The sequence below is a fragment of the Primulina eburnea genome, chromosome 3 (genome assembly GCF_022965805.1).
Source record: "Primulina eburnea isolate SZY01 chromosome 3, ASM2296580v1, whole genome shotgun sequence".
Lineage (NCBI taxonomy): Eukaryota > Viridiplantae > Streptophyta > Magnoliopsida > Lamiales > Gesneriaceae > Primulina > Primulina eburnea.
This window is the reverse complement of record NC_133103.1, coordinates 40,433,900-40,449,580: the sequence shown is the minus strand read 5'-3', so window position 1 is coordinate 40,449,580 and position 15,681 is coordinate 40,433,900. Positions and strand designations below refer to the sequence as shown.

Sequence of the window (15,681 nt, the reverse complement as noted above, 5' to 3'; positions counted from 1 at the left end):
TTTGGCACTCATTCTTGTTATCGTTGTGGCACGGCACGCCACATTGCCCGAGATTGTCCAAGAGGAGCTAGCCAAGAGAAGGTTCAGGGTCGCATCTTTGCGATGACCAAGGAAGGTATTAATCATGATTCTTCTGTGATCTCTAGTGCTATTTTAATTTCAGGCAGAGTAGCTACGACTTTGATTGATACTGGTGCTACTCATTCTTTTATGTCTGAATTGTTTTTGAGATCTTTGGGTATAGTTCCTTCTATTCTTCCCCTCCAGTTGAATGTCTTATTGCCTTCGGGGGACGTATTGTGCCCGACGTCTATTGTGTATGCATGCCCTGTTCATACTGATGATAGAGAGGTCTTTGCTGATTTGATTGTGATCCCGATGGTTGCTTTTGATGTTATTCTTGGCATGGATTGGCTGTCGACCTATCGTGCTGTTATTGATTGCGTTGCTAAGACGGTGACCTTTGCAGATGATAGCATTAAGGGAGGTACGCTCGCCAGTGCAGGTACTTCGCTGGTCTTTCCTTTTATTTCATGTCTTGAGGCTGAGAGATTGCTGTGTAAAGGTTGTGATGGGTTTCTGGCTTCTATTGTGGATGTGGATAACATTGTGAAGTTTAATATTGATGATATTGATGTGGTGAGGGAGTTTGCCGATGTGTTTGAGGATGATGTTCCGGATTTGCCGCCGGACAGAGATGTTGAGTTCGTTATTGATCTAGTTCCAGGTACGGTTCCTATTTCTAAGGGTCCGTACCGAATGGCCCCTACCGAGATGAAGGAGTTGAAGACGCAGTTGCAGGATCTTTTGGATAAAGGTTTTATTCGTCCGAGTTCTTCGCCTTGGGGAGCTCCGGTTCTATTTGTCAAGAAGAAAGATGGGTCGTTGCGGCTGTGTAACGACTACAGAGAGCTTAACAAAGTGACTATCAAAAACAAGTATCCGTTGCCACGGATTGATGATTTGTTTGACCAATTGTATGGTGCTACTGGCTTTTCGAAGATTGATCTTCGGTCTGGCTACTATCAGTTGAAGGTTAGGGAGTCCGATATCCCTAAGACGGCATTCAGGACCAGGTAAGGTCACTATGAGGTTCTTGTGATGTCTTTTGGTCTGACCAATGCCCCTTCAGTTTTCATGGACCTGATGAACCGTGTGTTCAAGCCGTTCTTGGATAGCTTCGTCATTGTTTTCATCGACGATATCTTGATCTATTCCAAGACCAGAGAGCTTCATGCAGAGCATCTCAGAGTTGTTCTCCGTTTGTTGAGGGAGAAGAGGTTGTTTGCCAAATTGAAGAAGTGTGAGTTTTGGTTGGATCAGATTTCTTTCTTAGGCCATGTTGTTTCGAAAGATGGCATTGCCGTTGATCCAGTGAAGATTGAGGCGATTCAGAAGTGGCCTATTCCTACCACTGTCTTAGAGGTACGCAGTTTCCTTGATTTGGCGGGTTATTATCGTCGTTTCATTTCAGATTTTTCCAAGATTGCCCTGCCATTGTCCAAATTGACGAGGAAGACTGTGAAGTTCGAGTGGTCCATTGATTGCCAGAGTGCATTTCAAGAGTTGAAGGATAGATTAACGACAGCTCTTGTTCTTTCTTTGCCAGTGGTTCTGAGGATTTTGTTGTCTATATCGATGCGTCGAAAAAAGGCCTTGGTGCAGTGCTGATGCAGCGAGGTAAGGTCATTGCTTATGCTTCTCGCCAGTTGAAGGATTGCGAGAGGAATTATCCGACGCATGAGTTAGAGCTGGCAGCTGTGGTTTTCGCCCTGAAAATCTGGAGACATTATTTGTATGGCGAAAAGTGTGAGATCTTCATAGACCACAAGAGTTTGAAGTATTTGTTTTCTCAGAGAGAGCTCAATATGCGGCAGAGGAGGTGGTTAGAACTTGTCAAAGATTATGATGTGACTATCAGTTACCACCCAGGGAAGGCGAACGTTGTGGCTGATGCGTTGAGTCGTAAGTCGAGTTCTTCCTTGAGTTCTTTGATTCAGAGGCCATTGTTGATGGATTTGCAGAGAGAGGAGATTGCATTGGTTGTTCCGGGGACCATTGCTCGCCTTTCAGCGTTGGTTATTCGGGCTACATTGACGGACAGGATCCGTAGAGAGCAGACTGTTGATGTTCAGTTGACAGAGATGAGAGCTAGAGCAGAGGAGAGAGGTAACTCATTGTTTGGGCTGAATGGAGAGGGTTTGGTGACTTTCAGAGGCCGTATCTGTGTTCCTATTGGCGATGATATTCGACGAGACATTCTGACAGAGGCTCATACCGCGCCATATTCGATACATGCAGGCAGTACCAAGATGTATCAGGATCTTCGTCGACTTTACTGGTGGCCTGGTATGAAGAAAGATATTGCCATTTTCATTTCTCAGTGCCTTACTTGTCAGCAGGTGAAGATCGAGCATCAGAGACCTGCTGGGACATTGCTATCATTGCCGATTCCTCAGTGGAAGTGGGAGCATATTACTATGGATTTCGTGACTGGTCTTCCCAGAGTGCAGAGAGGTTTCAATTCCATTTGGGTTATCGTTGATCGATTGACCAAGTCAGCTCACTGTAATAGCCGAGCCCGGTGTACGGTATGGTTTAAGATTTTGTATGATTATTGGCTATTTGGGTAAGTTTAAGTATAGTTTGGATGTTAAGAGTTTCGAGTTATGATTTATAGTATGGTTGGTTATAGATGATGTGCAGTGTTATGGTAGCGGCGTTACGATTAAATTCATGATAAATGGTATATTGATCCAAATGAGGTGAGGCCAATTGGATGGTTAGATAAGACATAAGGCTATAACTTTCTTATTTTGAGTTTTGTTCAAATCATTGTGGAAGGTAAGCCAAAAGTGTCCCGAAGTGTGTCGTGTGATTCGACGTTCCTCCAGTGACACAGGTTGGGAGATTTAGCATAACGTTTTACTCAGACCTCCAAATGATTTGAATTTTGAGGGAGTCAAGATAAGACATGGAGCTACAACTTTGTAGTTTACCATTTTTTCAAATTCGGACGGGAAGAGGCGTTTCTGAGGCGATCTTTGAAGAAGCTGTGCACAGAGTACGCTGTGGCAGGACCGATGCAGGAGCGCACCCGCGGTCCCAGTGGTTCAGAAAATGATGTTTGGTCGAAGGCTTGGCGCACCCGCGGTCCTTGTGTTTGCGCACCCGCGGTCTAGGTATGGGCGAGATATTTAGTGCTTTTTGGAGTGGTTGGCCATCACTTTACTCATTTCTTCCCCTTCATTTCGACTTTTCTCTCTACCTTATAGGGTTTTCTTCCATTTCTTTCATTTCCTATCTTCAATCCAAGCTTCTTTTTGACGATTCGAGTTGAGAGCGACGTTCTCCTTGGTGCTAGGAAGCTTAGGTAAGCTTTTGGTGCGATTCTTTTAAGGTTTTGAGTTAAGAGTTGACTTGGGTTTGTTATTCTTGTGGATTTATGGATTTATTGTTATGGATTCTTGGATATAGAGTTGATGTTGGTGTTATTTATGGATTATTGTTGTAAGTGGTGAACCAAGAGCTTATTTGAGGTGTTCTATTGGGTTGTAAGTGGAATTTCATCCTTTTGCTCACATGATGTTATATGTATTGTGTTTCAAAGGTTTTAATGTGTTATTCTCTTCATTTGATTCATGTTTATGTATTGATTTCATTGATATGTATATTGGAGGCATTTTATGTCTCATTATTGTTCAAAGGGAATAAAAGAGAAAAGAAAGAGTTTCAAAGTGATTGTTAAAGCCAAGAGTGAGTTTAAATGTCTCTATTGGATTGATAAATACATAGCCAGAGAATTGCATGCAATTAGTTGATCAACGCCCATAGGCTTGTATCCCTCGGAGTTATCGGTTTATATCGATTTGGGATACGAGTACCACAGTCAGAGATACTATTGATATCAATCCAACCAGAGTAAAGAGAAATACCATCTCATTTCTATGCTATTGTTATGATATTCATTGATTTAGAATTTACAGTTCAGAGTTGATGGTATTTATGATTTCAAAGTCATGTTTTACAGAGTATATTGTATCATTGCTATGTTAGAGTTCCACTTGCTGAGATTTATTCTCATTTCAGTTATTTTCATGTGATGCAGATAAGAGTGACCGACCAGGACAGTGATCGTGGATGGGGGTCATATGCATACACCGTTGGAAGGAAGATTATTTTGTATCATTTTGGGACATGATCATAAGAATGATTATTTTGTATTTTGTATATCATTTGAATGATCATGTATTTATTTTGTAAACATTTTTATGAAATGTATTTTGAAACTCCTTCCATATTTTAAAGAAAATTTTATTTCCGCTGTGTATTTTTAATGTTATGGGTCAGGGTGTCACATTTAGTGGTATCAGAGCGGTGTTCTTCGGACCAATGCATATGACTTCGTCTACTGTCAACTGTCCGGGTATGTTTTCTTGCATATATCCATTGTTATATATTGATATGTCTTTTGTGAGCACATTGTAGAGTAGAGGATGCCACCTAAGAGGAAAGCAGTAGAGGGTGAGGATAGTTCTTCCTCGAGAGTTGTCGACGAGTTCGGCAAGTTACTGAGAGAGCAGGCCAAGGTTCATAGTGAGCAGATTCAGCAGTTGCTCCGATTGCAAGGAGCAGGTCAGGGCAGAGGTCAGGGTAGAGGGCAGGTTGCTCAGGTTGTTGGCACTGATGCCATATTTTCTGCGTTTAAGAGGATGGATCCGCCAGAGTTTTCAGGGAGCACCGATCCTTTAGTTGCAGTTGAGTGGGTCAAGGCTCTAGAGGCGATCTTCGATCATCTCCACTATGAGGATAGAGACCGTATCAGCTGTGCTGTATTCATGTTGGTTAAAGCTGCTCGCATCTGGTGGAATGCGACCAAGGTTGGCATCGATGTTTCGACATTGAAGTGGTCAGAGTTTACAGAGTTGTTCTATGACAAGTACTTCCCCGACGCACTTCGAGCGAGGAAGGTGACAGAGTTCTTGGAGCTTCGACAGGGGAGCATGGATGTTGGTGAGTATATCCTGAAGTTTGAGGAGGGTTGCCTATTTGCTCCTTACATTGCATCCAATGACAGAGATAAAGGCGCTCATTTCATTCGAGGCCTTAAAGCAGAGATTCGTAGAGATATCAACATGTCCAAGGCTGTGACTTTCAAGGAAATCGTGTCCAAGGCTTTGTTGGCCGAGCAGGACGAGAAGGACATTGCCCGGGAGAGGCAAGCGAGACATCAGGCTAGTGCTCAGAGGAGCCAGAGTTCGAGTCAGCAAGGTGGAGATCGATTCAAAGGGAAAGACAAGATGGATCTGAGTCCTAGACCACCGACAGTCCCATCTGATTCTGAGATGCCATTGTGTCCCAAGTGCGGCAGACACCATTGGTGTGGGGACCCGGGCTCTAATTCTTTTTCTTGGGATTAAATGGATCATTATTCGAAAATGTGGGTCAATTTTTCGCTTTTACATTTAATCAAATGTAACTAAACAAGCATAAATTCTTTATTTAATTTACAACGTACAAACATAATATACATGTCTTGTTCTTATACAACTAGTGTTTAATAAAACCAACTATTATCTATCAGTAGGACAAAACTAATAAAAAGACCACTAGTCCTCTGCTGCGCCCGTAGTCACCACGCTATCACGATCATCTCTGTCTTGACCCAGATCCTGCCCCACCTGTTGTTATGCACACATACAGACATAACAACAGCCGGAAAACCGGTGAGAACAAATCCCAGTATAAACATGTATACATGCATTAAAACAATCTAAACACATGAAACATGCTAATATGAATATCATTCATATAAAATCATGCAATGCGAATCTAATCATGTCTAGACTCGACTCGACTAGAACTCTAGGGATCCCGTTGTGAATAAGACGGCACTGTCTGTCACTTACCCTCCCAATCGAGGTGCTGACCGTCTTATTCCTAGACTTCGGCCTGATCTGTATCCGCGTCTACAATAGGGGCGGTGATCTTCCCCTAAGCTGTGATATCGCCGAACGTCTAGTAGTCTGCCTGATCTCCAGACTGTCCTATCTTAATGCATGAATACACAATCTGTAATCAAGCATAATCATTCTAATGCAATGCCACATGATCTGCAAACAAAGCATAGCAAGATTTGTATACAAGTTCTATAAACAAATCTATAAACAATCATAATCATATCTAGATATAAACAATAAAACAAGTATGTGATTTTGGTTGGGAAACTCAAATGTGATCTCATTTGAGTCGTAATTCCCCAAACAAAACATGTACTATACCTTTCGTCGCACAATCGCTGTCACAGTCGTCAAGACGAATCTGAAATGGAAATGTTGATACACAATCTATCAATCTTTAATCTAATCAACACCTATCCAAGTCAATACTTGATTTCGGTACAATTTGACGGCATAACGACGTAATTCTTGATACCGGTCAATCAAATTCTCAACACATATCAACACATTATCAATCTAAACTCATCAACTCATAATCATCATCCTAAACATGTCATAGTACCCAAAATCTGCATATTTAGTTCTAAACATGCTATAAAAATCGTAACAATTGCATATGACATCCGTTCTTCGATCCGGTTACGAATATATTATCTTCATACTCACAAGAACATATCCTAGAGTTCAATCCTTCATTCTCCTAACACATATATATATCAAACATGCTGGAATTGAATAAAAATTACATCTCTTGGTAGCTCTTGTCAAGAGGAGTAAAAATCTTAACCCGGAACACAAATCGGAAGATTAATTCTTAAGAAATCTTACGATGAAACCTTGGAAGAAATTTGAAGACTCCTCAGATATTCCCTCGTCCCTAGCTTCTGAAATGGCAAGGAAAAGTAGACCATTTTTATATATATATTGCATGATTCGATACACATGGCTCATCCTTTGCAATACACGTCTCGCGCATATGCGCGGTCACTACTCGCGCATATGCGCGAGACCTACTGTCTCGGCGCTTGGCAGAAAATAACACTCGCGCATATGCGCCACTTATCTCGCGCATATGCGCCACAGCTACTGGAGGTGTCGCGCATATGCGCCGCTTCTTTCCGCGCATATGCGCCAATGCTACTGTAAATGTCGCGCATATGCGCCACTCTTTCCGCGCATATGCGCCAACTGTTCTGTCCAAAATTTAAGATTTTCTCCTCTTGTCCATGTATTTCCTATTCTCATCTCAATTTACACTCCTCATTATATATATATACATACTCATATATTCCGAGTATTATGTCGATAAGAACTATTAATCTCGAGCCTTACATTTCTCCCCCTCTGGGAAATGATTTCGCCCTCGAAATCGCAAGCAAATTATCAAACATACATGACAAGTAATATAACCAATACTGAAAATTTACTTACATCATGTAAATAACTCGGGATGTTTCTGCCTCATGTCTGCCTCTGTTTCCCAAGTCGCTTCCTCGATGCCATGATGACTCCACTGAACTTTCACTAGTGGAATAGTCTTCGTTCTGAGTTGCTTGTCTTTCCGATCAAGAATCTGTATCGGTTGTTCCACATAGCTCAAAGTGTGATCAAGTTCAGCTTCGTCAGGTTGAATGACATGAGAAACATCTGGCATATATCTTCGCAACACTGATACATGAAACACGTCATGTATTCCGGATGAAGAAGGAGGAAGTGCAAGTCGATAAGCTCGATCGCCAATCTTTTCAAGAATCTCGTAAGGACCAATGTATCGAGGAGATAGTTTCCCGCGTTTGCCAAATCGAACAACGCCTCTGAATGGAGAAATCTTTAAGAATACTCTATCTCCCGCCTCAAATACTAACGGTCTACGTCTGATATTGGCATACTTTGCTTGTTGATCTTGTGCTGTCTTCATCCTCTTCTGAATGAGTTTCACCTTCTCTGTCATGTCACGAATCATATCTGGCCCAAGTTCTGGTACTTCTGAAACGTCATCCCAATATAGCGGAGATCTGCACTTTTTGCCATACAAAGCTTCAAACGGTGCCATCTCGATACTCGTCTGATAGCTATTATTGTAAGAGAATTCACAAAGAGGTAGAGAATCTTGCCAACCAATGCCAAAATTTAGCACGACGGCTCTCAACATATCCTCTAATGTCTGGATAGTCCGTTCTGACTGTCCGTCTGTCTGAGGATGGTAATCAGTACTCAGGTGTAATGTCATACCCAAGGCCTGCTGTAAGCTGTGCCAAAAGTGAGAAGTGAATCGTGGATCACGATCTGATACGATAGACTTCGGCACTCCATGCAATCTGACTACCTCTCGAATATAAATCTCCGCCATCTGATCCAGTCTATACGTCATTCTGTATGGAATGAAACAAGCAGATTTGGTCAATCTGTCAATAATAACCCAAATCGCATCGCAGCCTCTGGATGATCGTGGTAACTTCGTCACAAAATCTATGGAAATGTGGTCCCATTTCCATTCTGGAATGGCTAAACTTTGAAGTAATCCACCAGGCTTCTTCCTCTCAGCTTTCACCTGTTGGCAGTTCAAACACTTAGACACAAATTCGGCAATGTCTGACTTCATTTGCTTCCACCAGAACTGTGTCTTCAAGTCATTGTACATCTTCCTGCCACCAGGATGAATGCTGAACCGACTACAATGTGCCTCTGTCAGAATCTGCTGTTTCAAATCTGCAACATCTGGCACTACTAGACGGTTATTCACGTACAACACATGATCTCGTACCTGATATTCTGATACATGTCCTGATCTGACCATTTGAATCGATCTCTGCACATTCTGATCGGTTCTTTGTGCTTCCTTGATCCTTATAATCAAATTGGGCTCAACTTGGATCGTAAAAAGTCGTAGTGGCTTACTATCTGTATCAAATTCTAATCCAGATGTACAGCAATTTTCAACTAACTTGTTAACACCTATCGTCGATAAGGACAAAGAACATACCTTACGACTCAAGGCATCTGCTGCTGCATTTGACTTTCCTGGATAATATTTGATTTCACAGTCAAAATCTTTCAATAAATCTAACCATCTACGCTGCCTCATGTTCAATTCTGACTGAGAGAATAGGTACTTTAGGCTCTTGTGATCGGAAAAGATTTCAAATTTCTCGCCGTAGAGATAGTGACGCCAAATCTTTAATGCAAATACGATAGCCGCCAATTCAAGATCTTGAATGGGGTATCGAACTTCATGTGGCTTCAATTGTCTCGAGGCGTATGCGATCACATGGCCTTGCTGCCTAAGAACACATCCCAAACCTCTATGAGAAGCATCACAATATACAACGAAATCACCCGTACCTGAAGGTATCGTCAGTACTGGAGCACTGGTCAGCTTTTTCTTCAACTCTAGAAAGCTAGACTCGCACTCCTCTAACCAAACAAATGGTGCATTCTTTTGCGTCAATTGAGTTATTGGCTTTGCAATGCTGGAGAAATCCTTGATAAATCTTCTATAGTATCCTGCCAGACCCATGAAACTACGTATTTCTGGTACCGAAGTCGGTCTTGGCCAATTGATCACAGCTTCCACTTTACTCGGATCAACAGAAATACCATCTCCAGAAATGATATGCCCCAAGAATACAACTCGATTCAGCCAAAACTCACATTTTGACAATTTTGCATACAGTTGCTCGTGTCTCAACGTCTGCAAGACAATTCTGAGATGCTCTGCATGCTCATTTCTGTTCTTGGAATATACCAAAATATCATCAATGAAGACAATCACAAATTCATCTAAATACCTCTGAAACACTTGGTTCATCAAGCCCATAAATACCGCTGGAGCATTTGTTAAACCAAAAGGCATGACAATAAATTCGTAATGTCCATACCTGGTTCGAAATGCTGTCTTTGGTATATCTACATCTCGAACTCTGAGCTGATAATACCCAGAACGTAAATCAATCTTAGAATAGACAGAGGATCCCTGCAACTGATCAAATAGATCGTCAATTCTAGGCAAAGGATATTTATTCTTGATCGTTGCCTTATTCAGTTGCCGGTAGTCTATACACAATCGCATCGAACCGTCTTTCTTTCGCACAAACAGCACCGGAGCGCCCCAAGGAGATACACTAGGTCTGATATATCCCTTGGCTAGAAGATCTTCTAATTGTGCTTTCAATTCTTTTAGTTCAATAGGTGCCATCCTATACGGAGCTCTCGAAATAGGAACGGTACCTGGTACAAGTTCAATGCTAAAATCTACCTCTCGGACCGGAGGTAATCCTGGGATTTCGTCTGGAAAAATATCTGGAAATTCCCGTACTACGGCCAGATCCGCCAATGCTGGGCTCGACTTCTGCATATCTACAGCATAAATAAAGAAACCATCTGCACCTTTTTGTAACAATCTGTTCATAGTAAGAGCCGAAATCAAGGGAATCCGAGATCTGGAAACCTTCCCGTAGAATTTCCACTCGTCTGTCATCTCGGGTCTGAATCTGACAATCTTATAGAAACAATCTATAGTGGCTCTGTACTTTGTTAGCATATCAATACCGACTATACAATCAAAATCAGCTAGACCCAACACTATACAATCTAGGTCAATCTGATGCCCCTCAAACTGTAGAATGCAATGTTTCACCGTAGTTACAGATATCAATCCACTTCCCAACGGAGAATTAATAGATACAACCTCTAACAAAGACTCAACAGGCAATGAATGTAACAATGCAAATCGCTCCGAAATGAATGTATGCGATGCACCTGTATCTATCAAGATATAAGCAGGATAACCATAAAGAGAGCAGTTACCTGCTATAACATCATCTGGTGCATCTTGTGCTTGCTCTTCTGTCAATGCAAACACTTGAGCCTGTTGCCTCGGAGGTTGACTCACTGTCTGACTACCACGAGCTCTGGGTTGAGTCGGTGCTGGTGGAGGCTGGAAAGAGTGAACTGATGATGCCTGCCGCTCAAACTGAGGTACTGGCACGGATGCTCGTCCACTCTGGGCTGGCTGTACACTCCTCTGTGGGCAGACTTTGGCAAAATGCCCCGGTTGCCTACAAATATTGCATCGGCCTGTAACTCCCTGGCACTGTTCAGTCGCATGCCTACCTCCACAAGAATTACAGTAGACACCTGAAGTCCTGGTACTCTGATCAAAACCAGTCTGTCTTGATCCACTGGAGCTTGAAGAGCTGCTCCCAGGTCTTTTAAACTGTTTCCCTTTCGCCTTAAGCTGTTCCTTTCTGCCACTGCTACTACCGCCGCTTTCAAATCTTGGAGGAGGAGATTGCATTGAAGGTTGTGGTGGTCTTGGCGCAGGAGCAACATATGGAGCACTCCGCTGTCTTATCAACCCTGCTTCCGCTCCTTTGGCCCGATTTAACGCATCTGCGAAATTATTCGGTCTCCCCGTGTTTACCAACGTAAAGATGTCGGGATTTAAGCCATTGATAAATTGATCCGCCATGGCCTCGTCATTCCCTGAAACGTGAGGTGCAAAACGAAGCAAAGACGAAAATTTAGCAACATACTCTTCAATATTCAGTTGCCCTTGCCTCAAATTTGCAAATTCAGCGCCTTTATCTTTACGGTAGGATACCGGAAAGAAACGCAGATAGAACTCCGTCTTGAACACCTTCCAGGTAATTTCGTTACCACGTTGCTCTAGTGCTCTCTTCATATTCAACCACCAGTTCTTAGCTACATCCTGGAGTTGATGGCCAATAAGCTTTATTCTTTTCTCGTCACCATACTCCAAAGACTCGAATAACATCTCAATGTCTTCAAGCCAACTTTCGCACTCGATGGCATTCTCGGTACCTTTTAATGTGGGAGGTCGAAAGGATTGGAATCGCTTCAGCAACGTCTCCATAGGGGTCGCCGTAACATCCATAGGATCTCCGGATGTGCTCCCCTGCTCTGGCGCTGCTGGTCGTAGAGGTACTGCTGCTCTTCTAGGTGGCATATCTAATAATCCAAAGGATTAGTATACAAAATATACAACTGTCTCAGCCATCCTCTAGTCAGTTACCTCTGATCTAGAATCAGTTCTGATTCAGTTAATCACATGTTATAATCGATCAGATAACAACAACATGTAATAAGGAAAGCAATAAACATGCTAGCACATCATAAGCAAGGAAGAAGACTCGATCTACCCCGCTCATTCTATCTTATCTTACTTTAAAGGAACTATGGCTCTGATACCACCTGTTGTGGGGACCCGGGCTCTAATTCTTTTTCTTGGGATTAAATGGATCATTATTCGAAAATGTGGGTCAATTTTTCGCTTTTACATTTAATCAAATGTAACTAAACAAGCATAAATTCTTTATTTAATTTACAACGTACAAACATAATATACATGTCTTGTTCTTATACAACTAGTGTTTAATCAAACCAACTATTATCTATCAGTAGGACAAAACTAATAAAAAGACCACTAGTCCTCTGCTGCGCCCGTAGTCACCACGCTATCACGATCATCTCTGTCTCGACCCAGATCCTGCCCCACCTGTTGTTATGCACACATACAGACATAACAACAGCCGGAAAACCGGTGAGAACAAATCCCAGTATAAACATGTATACATGCATTAAAACAATCTAAACACATGAAACATGCTAATATGAATATCATTCATATAAAATCATGCAATGCGAATCTAATCATGTCTAGACTCGACTCGAATAGAACTCTAGGGATCCCGTTGTGAATAAGACGGCACTGTCTGTCACCTACCCTCCCAATCGAGGTGCTGACCGTCTTATTCCTAGACTTCGGCCTGATCTGTATCCGCGTCTACAATAGGGGCGGTGATCTTCCCCTAAGCTGTGATATCGCCGAATGTCTAGTAGTCTGCCTGATCTCCAGACTGTCCTATCTTAATGCATGAATACACAATCTGTAAACAAGCATAATCATTCTAATGCAATGCCACATGATCTGTAAACAAAGCATAGCAAGATTTGTATACAAGTTCTATAAACAAATCTATAAACAATCATAATCATATCTAGATATAAACAATAAAACAAGTATGTGATTTTGGTTGGGAAACTCAAATGTGATCTCATTTGAGTCGTAATTCCCCAAACAAAACATGTACTATACCTTTCGTCGCACAATCGCTGTCACAGTCGTCAAGACGAATCTGAAATGGAAATGTTGATACACAATCTATCAATCTTTAATCTAATCAACACCTATCCAAGTCAATACTTGATTTCGGTACAATTTGACGGCATAACGACGTAATTCTCGATACCGGTCAATCAAATTCTCAACACATAACAACACATTATCAATCTAAACTCATCAACTCATAATCATCATCCTAAACATGTCATAGTACCCAAAATCTGCATATTTAGTTCTAAACATGCTATAAAAATCGTAACAATTGCATATGACATCCGTTCTTCGATCCGGTTACGAATATATTATCTTCATACTCACAAGAACATATCCTAGAGTTCAATCCTTCATTCTCCTAACACATATATATATATCAAACATGCTGGAATTGAATAAAAATTACATCTCTTGGTAGCTCTTGTCAAGAGGAGTAAAAATCTTAACCCGGAACACAAATCGGAAGATTAATTCTTAAGAAATCTTACGATGAAACCTTGGAAAAAATTTGAAGACTCCTCAGATATTCCCTCGTCCCTAGCTTCTGAAATGGCAAGGAAAAGTAGACCATTTTTATATATATATTGCATGATTCGATACACATGGCTCATACTTTGCAATACACGTCTCGCGCATATGCGCGGTCACTATTCGCGCATATGCGCGAGACCTAATGTCTCGGCGCTTGGCAGAAAATAACACTCGCGCATATGCGCCACTTATCTCGCGCATATGCGCCACAGCTACTGGAGGTGTCGCGCATATGTGCCGCTTCTTTCCGCGCATATGCGCCAATGCTACTGTAAATGTCGCGCATATGCGCCACTCTTTCTGCGCATATGCGCCAACTATTCTGTCCACAATTTAAAATTTTCTCCTCTTGTCCAAGTATTTCCTATTCTCATCTCAATTAACACTCCTCATTATATATATATATATACATACTCATATATTCCGAGTATTATGTCGATAAGAACTATTAATCTCGAGCCTTACAATTGGGGAGAGTGCAGATATGGCACTCATACTTGTTATCGTTGTGGCACGGCAGGCCACGTTGCCAGAGATTGTCATCAGGGAGCTAGTCAAGAGAGAGTGCAGGGTCGTATCTTTTCGTTGACCAAGGAAGATGATGGCGATAGGGGAGGTATGCTCGCCAGTGCAGGTACTTCGCTGGTCCTTCCTTTTACTTCTTGTTTTGAGGCTGAGAGATTGCTGTGTAGAGGTTGTGTTGGGTTTTTGGCTTTTATTGTTGATGTGGATAGTATGGTTAAGTTGAATATTGGTGATATTGATGTGGTGATAGAGTTTGTAGATGTGTTTGAGCTTGATTTGCCGGGTTTGCCTCCGGACAGAGATAGGGAGTTTGTGATTGCTTTGATGGTCCCTGGAATCATTGCTCGTTTATCAGCGTTGGTTATTAGGGCTACATTGACGGACAGGATCCGTAGAGAGCAGACTGTCGTGGTTCAGTTGATAGAGATGAGAGCTAGAGCAGAGGAGAGAGTTACCTTAGAGTTTATAGTGTATGGTGATGGTTTGGTGACCCTTAGAGGTTGTATTTGTGTTCCTTCAGAGTTTTGGAAGAGTTTGCACAGAGTTATGGGTTCGCGGTTAGCATTTAGTACAGCTTATTACCCTCAGAGCGACGGTCAATCAGAGAGAGTCATTCAGATTCTAGAGGATATGCTCAGAGCTTGTACTATCGATTATCCAGGTAGTTGGGATTCTATGTTGCCTTTGACAGAGTTCACAATGTGTTTCATGTTTCGATGCTCAGGAGAGTATATTGCGAATCTTTCCCATGTTCTTCGCCACGAGCCATTGGACTTGACGCCGAATTTGACATACCAAGAGATTCCGATTCAAATTTTGGATCGCAGAGTTAGAGTTTTAAGCAACAAAGAGATCGGCATTGTTAAAGTCCTTTGGAGGAATCATTTGATAGAAGAGGCTACGTGGGAACCAGAGGTTGAGATGAGAGAGAGGTATCCTGAGTTGTTCGTGTAGTGACGTCAATTTCGCGGACGAAATTCCTCTAAGGAGGGGAGATTGTAATAGCCAAGCCCGGTGTACGGTATGGTTTAAGATTTTGTATGATTATTGGCTATTTGGGTAAGTTTAAGTATAGTTTGGATGTTAAGAGTTTCGAGTTATGATTTATAGTATGGTTGGTTATAGATGATGTGCAGTGTTATGGTAGCGGCGTTACGATTAAATTCATGATAAATGGTATATTGATCCAAATGAGGTGAGGCCAATTGGAGTGGTTAGATAAGACATAAGGCTATAACTTTCTTATTTTGAGTTTTGTTCAAATCATTGTGGAAGGTAAGCCAAAAGTGTCCCGAAGTGTGTCGTGTGATTCGACGTTCTTCCAGTGACACAGGTTGGGAGATTTAGCATAACTTTTTACTCAGACCTCCAAATGATCTGAAATTGTGAGGGACTCAAGATAAGACATGGAGCTACAACTTTGTAGTTTACCACTTTTTCTAATTCGGACGGGAAGAGGGGTTTCTGAGGCTATCTTTGAAGAAGCTGTGCGCAGAGTACGCTGTGGCAGGACCGATGCAGGAGCGC

The 15,681-nt window shown here is 41.9% G+C and overlaps 1 long non-coding RNA gene across 1 annotated transcript; it reads left to right on the top strand.

Annotated features, from left to right (window-relative positions):
* The first annotated feature begins 3,256 nt into the window (after positions 1 to 3,256).
* Positions 3,257 to 4,746, top strand: LOC140828496 (uncharacterized). Its single transcript, XR_012117239.1, has 3 exons — positions 3,257 to 3,373; positions 3,516 to 3,554; positions 4,489 to 4,746. It is a non-coding gene; the product is annotated as an uncharacterized lncRNA (long non-coding RNA).
* The last annotated feature ends 10,935 nt before the right edge of the window (positions 4,747 to 15,681 follow it).